At 48.6% G+C, this 13,314-nt stretch overlaps 3 non-coding genes across 3 annotated transcripts; all 3 read left to right on the top strand.

The window, feature by feature from the left end:
* On the top strand, nt 1-82 carry trnas-aga (transfer RNA serine (anticodon AGA)). The gene has a single exon. It is a non-coding gene; the product is annotated as a tRNA-Ser (tRNA).
* A 358-nt stretch (nt 83-440) lies between these two features.
* On the top strand, nt 441-522 carry trnas-uga (transfer RNA serine (anticodon UGA)). The gene has a single exon. It is a non-coding gene; the product is annotated as a tRNA-Ser (tRNA).
* Nucleotides 523-1,836: 1,314 nt separating this feature from the next.
* Nucleotides 1,837-1,909, top strand: trnak-uuu (transfer RNA lysine (anticodon UUU)). Its single transcript has one exon. It is a non-coding gene; the product is annotated as a tRNA-Lys (tRNA).
* The last annotated feature ends 11,405 nt before the right edge of the window (nt 1,910-13,314 follow it).

Raw genomic sequence — 13,314 nt, 5'->3', positions numbered from 1 at the left:
GTAGTCGTGGCCGGGTGGTTAAGGCGATGGACTAGAAATCCATTGGGGTCTCCCCGCGCAGGTTTGAATCCTGCCGACTATGCTGTTTGCTGAAGGCCATGAGGCAAAGCGTCCATGCATTTTTCACGGTCCTCGCACTTATTTGCGAAATGTCCAGTCCCTCTTCGATGGACAAACACGCCGCTGCTGCTTCTTGTATCCGGGCTCCTGGGGTTGTCTTGGGGTAGCCAGTGGCACGCCGTGATCGTATAGTGGTTAATACTCTGCGTTGTGGCCGCAGCAACCCCGGTTCGAATCTGGGTCCCGGCAACCCTTTGCCGTTGAGTATACGGGAAGGTTGAAAGTTTTTTACCACCTCATCTTTCTGCGTGATTTTGTTTCTGAAGCTTGGCCTGTGCAGGGCCCCACCAGACAAGGGGGCTTGCTTTCTAACTTTAGGCGTAGTCGTGGCCGAGAGGTTAAGGCGATGGGCTTGAAATCCATTGGGGTCTCCCCGTGCAGGTTCGAACCCTGCCGACTACGGGAGGACTTTGCAGTATTGCTTTAGCTTTCTGTGACGGTAATTGTGCGTTCTATGGTCCTTCGCTCTCTGTGCCATAACTGCTTCTAGCTTTCATCCTTGTGACACCTGCGTCTCTTCTGGGCAGCTTGTCGTAAAATTGCTGCTTTATAAAACATGAGAAGCCAGTGCTCCACAAGAGCCCGGAGAGCTCAGTCGGTAGATTATTGTTGCGGGGACGAGGCGGGAGATTTTTACCGTGCTAGACATGTATATTTGTCTTCTGACCGCGCCTCTCCGCAATCGCGGCGACAGTATTGTAGTGGAGACTTTGTCTAATGCCACTGGGTATGTTAGACGAGGTCGAATTATTCATAGGACAGTTAGGAGGCAAGGTGGGGAGTCGCAATGACACTGACAGTAGTCCGAGCTGTGCACACTTGGCGCATGCGCGAGGCAGATCTGGCCGCGAAGCTCATTGCAGAAGCAGAGGTGATGTGACACGGGGCATAGCTTTTGAACTAAACAGGTCTTGTCTACTTGTGTTTGTGTGTCATATGAATAATATATATGTGGGCCCATACATGGAATCAGAGTGCCTACTGTATGTAGTAAATTGAAAATCCCAACTGCTACATGCATTCGGTTTGTTTCTACCATTTATTAGTAATGATTTACACAGTTTGTTTACTACTTACTATTTACCTGAGCATTCAGTATTGTGCAGTATAGCACACAGAAGGCGAGGGACATTTTTTGGGGGAAAGAAGTGCTGCATTTTATTATTTAAACATGTTGACTTTTCATGAAAATTCTATAATTCAAGATGACCACCCCAATATGACGTCATAATATGCTAATTATATGGGAAAATAAAATCCCTACATAAACATTGGGTCATCCTTAATATTTGTATAATTGACAGAAAGTCTCTATCTTTTATAAATTTTAAGATATAGCCTTCTGAAATTAAGATGTCAAAATCGAACGTTTTAGGAAAAAACCTCTGGCGCCTAAAGGGTTAATCTGAGGGTCCAGGGTTCAAGTCCCTGTTCGGGCGAAGGTCTGTCTGCTTTTGGCGGAGTCACCTGAGCAGAAATTGGGGTTTTTCAGTACTGGCCCTGGGGACCCCGCACAGGTTCGAACCCTGCCGACTACGGGAGGGCTTTGCAGTATTGCTTTAGCTTTCTGTGACGATAATTGTGCCTTCTATGTTCCTTCGCTCTCTGTGCCATAACTGCTTCTAGCTTTCATCCTCGTGACACCTGCGTCTCTTCTGGGCAGCTTGTTGTAAAACTGCTGCTTTATAAAAGGTGAGAAGCCAGTGCTCCACAAGAGCCTGGATAGCTCAGTCGGTAGAGCATCAGACTTTTAATCTGAGGGTCCAGGGTTCAAGTCCCTGTTCGGGCGAAGGTCTGTCTGCTTTTGGCGGAGTCACCTTGCTATAACTACGGTCCATCTCTTGTTCTGAATCTGTACTGGAGCGGTGTTCCTTCCTGCTCCAGGGTATCAGTGCACCTCCCTTGTTCGGCACACCTGATTCTGATGGTCAGCCCTTTAGGAAAGAGTGCTTAAAGAGTGAGTAGAATAAGACAGACTTCCCAATTGTGCAGTGCTGTCAGTCCCCAGGGCCAGTACTGAAAAACCCCATTACATAGGATGAGACATGGCAGCCTGATTTCTCCTCAGTGGGATCGCTGTTTTACCCGCTTGCAGGGCTAGCTTGCAATCTCCGCTTGCTGACTGAGCTGGGTTGGTTGCAAGTAGGTCAGGCAGCAGTGTTGGACACAAACTGAGCAGAAATTGGTTGGCTTGTTCGGCACACCTGATTCTTATGGTCAGCCCTTTAGGAAAGAGTGTCCATAAAGTCCATTTTTTTTGGAGCGTCCATTTAGGTATAAGTTTGAGGGCTCGTGTACGTGGGTTAAGGGGACCTGCACGCTGACCCCAAAAAAATTTTGCCGGACGCGGTGTCGATGTCTGCCGGACTGCGCTGGCCCACGGGAGACCCCTGACCGGCGCGGGAGGATCTGGAACCCCAAGGGGCCTCGCGGAAGCTTACCCAAATTTGAGGCCCCTAAATGCCATACAGCACTTCTCCACAGGGTGGCGCACGGAGCAGTACACCTCAGGTTTAAAACAGTGGCATTTACCCGAATGGGGGTGGACGATTTTTTTGCACACAAAAACCAATATTTGTCCATTTGACCTTTAAAGTTACAGAATGACCATGGAACCGGTGCGGACCCCCGTCGGACCCCCAACCCGGGTCCCACGAACCCATTATTTGTCCATTTGACAATTATATTCACACAATGACTGCGGATCATCTGCGGACCCCTTGCGGACCCCCACCCTGGGTCCCACGAACCCAGTATTTGTCCATTTGACCATTATATTCACACAATGACTGCGGATCATCTGCGGACCACTTGCGGACCCCCACCCTGGGTCCCACGAACCCACTATTTGTCCATTTGACCATTATATTCACACAATGACTGCGGATCATCTGCGGACCACTTGCGGACCCCCACCCTGGGTCCCACGAACCCACTATTTGTCCATTTGACCATTATGTTCACACAATGACTGAGGATCATCTGCGGACCACTTGCGGACCCCCACCCTGGGTCCCACGAACCCACAATTTGTCCATTTGACCATTATGTTCACGGAATGACCACAGATCACATGCGGAACATTTGCGGACCCCACCCCCGGGTCCCACGTACCCAATATTTGTCCATTTGACCATTAGCGTTAGAAAAGGGCCTCGGTTGGACATTTTTTTCTGAGACATCCCTGGGGCCCAAAACTTGGAACGGTGGCTCCTGGGGCCTCCCCCAGTAAGCTTATGAAGGCCCGGGGCCCAAGAGCCCTTGCAATCAGTGTCCACGAACCCGCTATGCTGAACACATTCAAATAAATGGCAGGTGGGTTTTTTTTAGAAAAGTCCCAGGGGCCCGAAATTCATACCGGTGGCTCTTTGGGGCCCCTGGATCATGCAGTCAAAAGCGTGGGGCCCTAGTGCGATGCACTTTTTTCCCTTTAGTCCTACGACTACGTGCTTCGGGGCCTTGGGTGAGGGGCCCCTGAGATGCCAGAATCTCAAATCTGGGGGCCTTACGACCTATCGTCTCCGAACTGTGGACGTCCCACCTCGCAAAACGCGTAACGCTTTTGTGGACGTGGGGTCCCTTCTGTGACCGTTTGACCCCTAAAGAAGGTGGTAGGGCCACCAGACTTCTGTGCCCGGTCGAGGGGATCCCCTCGAGACACATATCCAAAATTCGGCCGATCGGACTCTTGGGAGTCGTGTCCACGTCGTGTTTACGACCCTCTAGGGATCCCCCGAATTTCAGCCGCTGGGTCCACCACATCGCGGAGATATTAGCAAAAAAATTGTACCATCCATCACCCTCGCACCTACTCATCCATGCCGGCCAGGGTGCACCCTCCCCGGCTAGAGAAGGCAGCTCGAGGGGGGTGGAAGTCGGAAGAAAAATTTTTTATGAGGCCTAGAGAAAACACTTGTACTGTACTCAGGGTAGAGGTCTTCACAGTGCACCCGAGACCCGTCGACCCCGGACCCGACCCGGGACCCGTACGGGTTCGGGTCTATATTTTAAATCATCAGCCGGGTCCGGGTCGGGTCCGAATCTATTACCTCGGGTCCCGGGTCTGTTTAACATTGTGTGTAATACCCGTGCGATCGGAGTCATTGGACTCGGAGAACACCCGGCCATGATCAAATACTGCTTGTGTTTTTTGTAACTTGCAACTTGTAAAATTAGGAAAAGAAAAGAGGGAGCCAAAAAAAGTGATCTCTCTCTCTCTCTGCTTTTAGAAGCAGAGCGCGCAGACTCAGAGTTAATACAAGTGCACGCACGGTAATAATGCTTGCAGACATGACACACTCATATTTAATATATTTCAAATCAGCAACACAATCTGAGGTGAACTGTCACATGAATGTTTTCTATGACGCTCAAACTGTGTTAAAGCTTTTTCGGTTGATACAGCTAGCACGCATGTGCAGTCTCAAGCGCATTTCATGTTTCTGTGGCAACCAGTGAGGGACACTTCGACCGCCAAACCGCGTTTTACATTTTCTCCCATTTTTATAATATTATAAATGAACCGTTTAATCTTAAAGTTTTAGTGGTTCAGATTCAGACTCGATGCAGATCAGAGAGCACAGAGATCAGATGATAGCAAATAAATAACGTCAGCGGCCATGGCATTGCACGAGCGATCGTTATTATAGTTCAAAAGGGCAAACAGTTATTATGCGAATTAACTCGAGTCAGAATGTACATATGCACAGTTGCATTTGTCATCCGTCACCGTGACATCAAGTGGACTTTTGAAACTGAAATAATGAGTGGATTCAGCTTGGACTTGGAATAACGAGAGGAATAACATGAATAACTTTCTTGTCGGAGGATTGTAATGCATCACAGGCAGTCAGGTACAAGGAGGAGAGACTACGGCTCTTTAAATTAGGTAAGACAAAAAGCTGTATTTTTCGCAACAGGTTTATTGATTTGTAATAGCAATTTTATGGTGGAATATGTGAACGTCGGGTCCAGTCGGGTCTGTGTCTTCCCGGCGGGTTCGGGTCCAGATTTCAAATAATATACGGGTCTGGGTCGGGTCCGGGTAGGCATTTCTCGGATCTACACGGGTCCGGGTCCAGCTTTTGAAATATTAGACGGGTCCGGGTCGGTTCGGTGTAGTACATTACGGGTCTCTTTCGGGTTTGGGCACAAATTTTTGGAAACGTGAAGACCTCTAACTCAGGGCACTCAGAGGAATCCATTTTTGTAAGTTTTATCCCATTATACTGTAGAAATATGCATAGAAAAATATGTTGGATTTTGGTTAATTTTACCACATGTGGTGCATGTTCACCAAAATGTCACACACTTTGCCAAGCTGTAACTCCGCCAAAACGGGGCCAAACTGCACCAAACTCGGGTCAGAGTAAGACCTCCAGAAGGCCTACCGAACACCGCTGCCCCCCCATCCATAACACCCCGGGGGCGGAGTTATGGCCCCCCACATTTTTGATAGTCAAATGGAAGGAAGAGACCTAGTGACTTGAAACTCGGTGACGTGATAGCCCTCGAAGGGCCCTCTCTGAAGCCACCTCCCCCAAGTCGATAGACCCCCAGGGGCCAGAGATACGGGCCCGCAAATGCAAAAGGTCCCAAAATTTGACCGGCCATAACTCACCCAAAAAGAGGGGAAAAAACACCAAACTCAAATTAGACCTTTAGGTTAGAATTAGACCTTTGGGACCTCAATCCGACGACACTAGCCCCATGTTCCTATGACCCCGGGGGTCCGAGTTACGGCCCCCCAAAATGTGGAATTTGAACCGTTATAACTCAGGAAGGGGACCACCCAGGAACTCGAGGGGGGTCGCATACGGTAGGCCCATCGACCCTCTAGGGATCCCCCGAATTTCAGCCCCGGGGTCCACCGCATCGCGGAGATATTAGCAAAAAAATAGTAACATCCACCCCCCTCGCACCTACTCATCCATGCCGGCCAGGGTGCACCCTCCCCGGCTAGAGAAGGCAGCTCGAGGGGGGTGGAAGTCGGAAGAAAAATCTTAGGATGAGGCCTAGAGAAAACACCTGTACTGTACTCAGCACACTAAGAGAAGTCCCAAAATTTGACCGGCCATAACTTACTCAAAAAGAGGGGAAAAGACACAAAACTCTGGTCAAAATTAGACCTTAGGGACCTCTATCCGACGCCACCAGCCCCAAGTCCCTGAACCCCCGGGAGGCGGAGATACGGTGCCCCAAATTTGGTGTCCATCCAATATGAATAAATGGCAAGTGGGATATGTGTCCACCTGAGGTTTAACAAATAGCAATTCTATTAAAATTGATTTAATTAAATATAGGCAATTATGTTGATCAAAACGCCTGCAGTGTACTCAGACATCTCAGCAGAGTCCATTAATGTAAGATCTATCCCATAATAATGTAGAATTTCCATAGAAAAATTGGTTAATTTCACCACATATGGTGCATGTCCACCCTCAATTTATTTGACGGCATATGTGTCCACTTGCAGATTATCAAATAGCAAGTCTATTTAACTTGATTCATTTCAAATGAGTGCAATATTGTTAATGGAAACACCTCTACTGTACACAGCACGATCAGCAGAGTGTATTCATGTAAGTTTTATCACATAATACTGTAGAATTTGCATAAAAATGAATGTCCACGGGAGCACTACGTAGGTCCCGCTGAATAAATTGTAAATGGACATGTTGTATGTTTTGTCCCATAATACTGTAGAAATATGCATAGAAAAAATGTTGGATTTTGGGGATAATTTCACCACATGTGGTGCATGTCCACCCGCAATGTATTTGAACCCCATTCAAATATATGGCAGGTGGGACTTTTTTAGAAACGTCCCAGAGGCCCCAAATTCGGATCGGTGGGTCCAGGGGCCGCCCCGAGTGAGCTGCCGAAAGCGCGAGACCCTAAGGCGAGGGAGCCTCCTGGACAAAATCTCTCCCTCAGCCCTCCTTGACTCTTACATGATCAGAGCCTTTTGAGAGATTTCAGGGTGCCGGACGGGCATTTCTTTTCAAGGTCCTACAGCTTCGTGCTTCGGGGACATGGGAGAGGGGCCCCTGAGATGCGAGAATCTCGAATCTGGGGGCCCTATGACCCATCACCTCTGAAGGGCGTATGTCCCACCTCCAATGTAAACGCGTACCGGTTTGGTGGACAAGCGCTCCCTTTTTTGACCCTTTGACCCCTAAATAGGTCATAGGGTCACCAGACTTCTATGCCCGTTCGAGGGGGCCCCCATGAGACACATATCCAAAATTCGGCCCGATCGGACCCCGGCAAGCCGTGTCCACGAAACCGCTAGGCCGAACACATTCAAGTAAATGGCAGGTGGGATTTTTTAAGAAACGTCCTAGGGGCCCGAAATTTGGAACGGTGGCTCCTGAGGTCCCTTAAAACGTGCTGTCAAAAGCGTGAGGACCTAGCGCGATGCACTTTTTTTCCTTGGGTCCTACTACTATGTGTTTTGGGGCCCTGGTTGAGGGGCCCCTGAGATGCCAGAATCTCAAATCTGGGGGCCCTACAACCTATCGTCTCCGAACTGTGGACGTCCCACAACCAATCAAAACGCGTACCGATTTGGTGGACGTGGGGTCCCTTCTGGGACCGTTTGACCCCTAAAGAAGGTCGTAGGGCCACCAGACTTCTATGCCCATTCGAGGGGGTCCCCATGAGACACATATCCAATATTTGGCCCGATCGGACCCTTGGGAGTCGTGTCCACGAACCTGCTAGTCCGAAAAAATTCACGTATATGGCAGGTGGGACTTTTTTAGAAAAGACCCAGGGGCCCGAAATTCGGATCGGTGGGTCCAGGGGCCGCCCCGAGTGAGCTGCCGAAAGCGCGGGGCCCTAAGCCGAGGGAAAAATTCGGAGCCTCCTGCACAAAATCTCTACCTCGGCCCTCTCTGACTCTTACATGATCAGAGCCTTTTGAGAGATTTCAGGGTGCCGGACAGGTATTTTTTTTCAAGGTCCTATAGCTTCGTGCTTCGGGGACATGGGAGAGGGGCCCTGATATGCGAGAATCTTGAATATGGGGACCCTACGACCTATAGTCTCTGAACTGTGGACGTCCCACCTTCAATCAAAACGTGTACCGGTTTGGTGGACGTGGGGTCACTTCTTTGACCGTTTGACCCTAAAGAAGGTCGTAGGGCCACCAGACTTCTATGCCTGGTCGAGTGGGTCCCCATGAGACACATATCCAAAATTCGGCTCGATCGGACCCTTGCGAGTCTTGTCCACGAACCCGCTAGGCCGAAACATTCAAGTATATGGCAGGTGGGACTTTTTTAGAAAAAACCCAGGGGCCCAAAATTCGGATCGGTGGGTCAAGGGGCCGCCCCGAGTGAGCTTCCGAAAGCGCGGGTCCCTGGGGCCCTCGCGAGTCGTGTCCACGAATCCGCTAGGCCGAACCCATTCAAGTATGTGGCAGGTGGGACTTTTTTAGAAAAGACACAGGGGCCCGAAATTCGGATCGGTGGGTCAAGGGGCCGCCAAGAGTGAGCTGCCGAAAGAGCGGGGCCCTAAGGCGAGGGGAAAATTTGGAGCCTCCTGCACAAAATCTCTCCCTCAGCCCTCTCTGACTCTTACATGATCAGAGCCTTTTGAGAGATTTCAGGGTGCCGGATGGGAATTATTTTTTCAAGGTCCTACAGCTTCGTGCTTTGGGGACATGGGAGAGGGGCCCCTGAGATGCGAGAATCTCGAATCTCGGGGCCCTACGACCCATCGTCTCCGAAGGGCGGATGTCCCATCTCCAATGTAGACGCTTACCGGTTTGGTGGACAAGCGCTCCCTTTTTTGACTCTTTGACCCCTAAATAAGGTCATAGGGTCACCAGACTTCTATACCCGTTCGAGGGGGCCCCCATGAGACAAATATCCAAAATTCGGCCCGATCGGACCCCGGCGAGCCGTGTCCACGAAACCGCTAGGCCGAACACATTCAAGTAAATGGCAGGTGGGATTTTTTTAGAAATGTCCTAGGGGCCCAAAATTTGGCTCCTGAGGGCCCCTAGAACGTGCTGTCAAAAGCGCGAGGACCAGCGCAATGCACTTTTTTTCCTTGGGTCCTACGACTACGTGTCTCGGGGCCCTGGTTGAGGGGCCCCTGAGATGCCAGAATCTCAAATCTGGGGGTCCTATGACTTATCGTCTCTGAACTGTGGACGTCCCACCTCCCATCAAAACGCGTACCGCTTTTGTGGACGTGGGGTCCCTTCTGTGACCGTTTGACCCCAAAAGAAGGTCGTAGGGCCACCAGACTTCTGTGCCCGGTCGAGGGGATGCCCTCGAGACACATATCCAAAATTCGGCCCGATCGGACACTTGAGAGTCGTGTCCACGAATCCGCTAGGCCGAACGCATGGGAATAAATGGCAGGTGGGATTTTTTTAGAAACGTCCTAGGGGCCTGAAATTTGGAACGGTGGCTCCTGAGGGCCCCTAGAACGTGCTGTCAAAAGCGCGAGGACCTGCCCACCCCCCACCTGATCAGGCACACCTGATTCTGATGGTCAGCCCTTTAGGAAAGAGTGCTCAAAGAGTGAGTAGAATAAGACAGACTTCCCAATTGTGCAGTGCTGTCGGTCCCCAGGGCCAGTACTGAAAAACCCCATTACATAGGATGAGACATGGCAGCCTGATTTCTCCTCAGTGGGATCGCTGTTTTACCCGCTTGCAGGGCTAGCTTGCAATCTCCGCTTGCTGACTGAGCTGGGTTGGTTGCAAGTAGGTCAGGCAGCAGTGTTGGACACAAACTGAGCAGAAATTGGTTGGCTTGTTCGGCACACCTGATTCTTATGGTCAGCCCTTTAGGAAAGAGTGTCCATAAAGTCCATTTTTTTTGGAGCGTCCATTTAGGTATAAGTTTGAGGGCTCGTGTACGTGGGTTAAGGGGACCTGCACGCTGACCCCAAAAAAATTTTGCCGGACGCGGTGTCGATGTCTGCCGGACTGCGCTGGCCCACGGGAGACCCCTGACCGGCGCGGGAGGATCTGGAACCCCAAGGGGCCTCGCGGAAGCTTACCCAAATTTGAGGCCCCTAAATGCCATACAGCACTTCTCCACAGGGTGGCGCACGGAGCAGTACACCTCAGGTTTAAAACAGTGGCATTTACCCGAATGGGGGGTGGACGATTTTTTTGCCCACAAAAACCAATATTTGTCCATTTGACCTTTAAAGTTACAGAATGACCATGGAACCGGTGCGGACCCCCGTCGGACCCCCAACCCGGGTCCCACGAACCCATTATTTGTCCATTTGACAATTATATTCACACAATGACTGCGGATCATCTGCGGACCCCTTGCGGACCCCCACCCTGGGTCCCACGAACCCAGTATTTGTCCATTTGACCATTATATTCACACAATGACTGCGGATCATCTGCGGACCACTTGCGGACCCCCACCCTGGGTCCCACGAACCCACTATTTGTCCATTTGACCATTATATTCACACAATGACTGCGGATCATCTGCGGACCACTTGCGGACCCCCACCCTGGGTCCCACGAACCCACTATTTGTCCATTTGACCATTATGTTCACACAATGACTGAGGATCATCTGCGGACCACTTGCGGACCCCCACCCTGGGTCCCACGAACCCACTATTTGTCCATTTGACCATTATGTTCACGGAATGACCACAGATCACATGCGGAACATTTGCGGACCCCACCCCCGGGTCCCACGTACCCAATATTTGTCCATTTGACCATTAGCGTTAGAAAAGGGCCTCGGTTGGACATTTTTTTCTGAGACATCCCTGGGGCCCAAAACTTGGAACGGTGGCTCCTGGGGCCTCCCCCAGTAAGCTTATGAAGGCCCGGGGCCCAAGAGCCCTTGCAATCAGTGTCCACGAACCCGCTATGCTGAACACATTCAAATAAATGGCAGGTGGGTTTTTTTTAGAAAAGTCCCAGGGGCCCGAAATTCATACCGGTGGCTCTTTGGGGCCCCTGGATCATGCAGTCAAAAGCGCGGGGCCCTAGTGCGATGCACTTTTTTCCCTTTAGTCCTACGACTACGTGCTTCGGGGCCTTGGGTGAGGGGCCCCTGAGATGCCAGAATCTCAAATCTGGGGGCCTTACGAACTATCGTCTCCGAACTGTGGACGTCCCACCTCCCATCAAAACGCGTAACGCTTTTGTGGACGTGGGGTCCCTTCTGTGCTCGAGGGGGGTGGAAGTCGGAAGAAAAATCTTAGGATGAGGCCTAGAGAAAACACCTGTACTGTACTCAGCACACTAAGAGAAGTCCCAAAATTTGACCGGCCATAACTTACTCAAAAAGAGGGGAAAAGACACAAAACTCTGGTCAAAATTAGACCTTGGGGACCTCTATCCGACGCCACCAGCCCCAAGTCCCTGAACCCCCGGGAGGCGGAGATACGGTGCCCCAAATTTGGTGTCCATCCAATATGAATAAATGGCAAGTGGGATATGTGTCCACCTGAGGTTTAACAAATAGCAATTCTATTAAAATTGATTTAATTAAATATAGGCAATTATGTTGATCAAAACGCCTGCAGTGTACTCAGACATCTCAGCAGAGTCCATTAATGTAAGATCTATCCCATAATAATGTAGGATTTTGGTTAATTTCACCACATATGGTGCATGTCCACCCTCAATTTATTTGACGGCATATGTGTCCACTTGCAGATTATCAAATAGCAAGTCTATTTAACTTGATTCATTTCAAATGAGTGCAATATTTTTAATGGAAACACCTCTACTGTACACAGCATGCTCAGCAGACTCCATTCATGTACGTTTTATCACAATATACTGTAGAATTTGCATAAAAAATAATGTCCATGGGAGCACTACGGAGGTCCCGCTGAATAAATTGTAAATGGACATTTTTAAAAAAAAAAAACTCACATTTGCCATTTATTCAGCACGCCCTTCCTAATGGTTCCGTGGACAGATAAATTTTAGCTCCCAGGATTCCATTTTTGTAAGTTTTATCCCATAACACTGTAGAAATATGCATAGAAAAAATGTTGGATTTTGGTTCCCAAAACGGGGCCAAACTGCACCAAAATCGGGTCAAAGTCAGACCAGGGGGACCTCTATCCGACACCACCAGCCACAAGTCCCTGAACCCCCGAGAGGCGGAGATACGGTGCCCCAAATTTGGTGTACATCCAATTTGAATAAATGGCAAGTGGGATATGTGTCCACCTGAGGTTTAACCTGTTAGCCAGCACCCCCCATTATGGGACTCACAGCTGAAAGTGAGCTCTAACTAACTTATAATTGTAATAGTTTCCTACTTCAGTGTGTTACAAACATAATTGTGGTGTCTTTAGAAAGAAGACCCTTTGGGCTTCACTTTTTATCAACCAGATTTGATAATGCTCAAAAATATTAAAAGTTATAGACACTAAAGTGCCTTGATTTTTTTTTACCACTCTTAAATATTTTTTTATTTGATATAAAAATACATGAAATAAGTCCTGGAGCAATCTAGAAAAGTAATGGGTTGAAAGCCACATGTCTCATGAGTTTCTATTTCAAAGCGTAATAAAATATCATGAAAAATGAGACTCCTGCAAATATTTTTCTGAGACTATGTCTACACCCCCCACCCCCCCAAATATAAGAAAATATATTTCCCAATAGTATTGAAGGCTTCTACAAACTATTTAGTCAGTAAACATACCACTGCATAGTTTTTTTCAATTATAAAACACTAGACATAAACTTAGACATCATATAAATGAATTATTTGAGCAGTAGAAAAATACAATAAGAATATTTTGAGTAAGAAAAATAAGAATAATAAGAAAAATAAAAAAAGATTTAACATTGTTTGCCAATATAAAACATCTTGAGATTGCTAGAGATGCATATTTTACAATGAATTACGATGCAAATAAGTGCTGATGTGCTGATGGCCACTTATACAGATGGTAATAACACAAATGTTCCGAAGTAAATAATCCACTCTCTCTATTCATATAGACGCGTTCACTTTGATAGCCGTGACCATTCAGTAATAGCGAGCTGATTTGGGCTGATTTGCATTCAAACAGATGGTAATCATGCACATACATTCATATTCAACATAAAACACACTCTCACATATATAAAAACTCTCTAAAATAAAAAGAAAGACAGGAATTTGCAATCGCTGTAAGTTCCGCCTCCATCAGCTGACAGGTGCGTCAGAGCGCGTCACCAGC

This window comes from Carassius carassius, chromosome 18, assembly GCF_963082965.1.
Source record: "Carassius carassius chromosome 18, fCarCar2.1, whole genome shotgun sequence".
Lineage (NCBI taxonomy): Eukaryota > Metazoa > Chordata > Actinopteri > Cypriniformes > Cyprinidae > Carassius > Carassius carassius.
The sequence above is the reverse complement of the archived record's forward strand: the minus strand, read 5'-3'. Positions and strand labels throughout refer to the sequence as shown.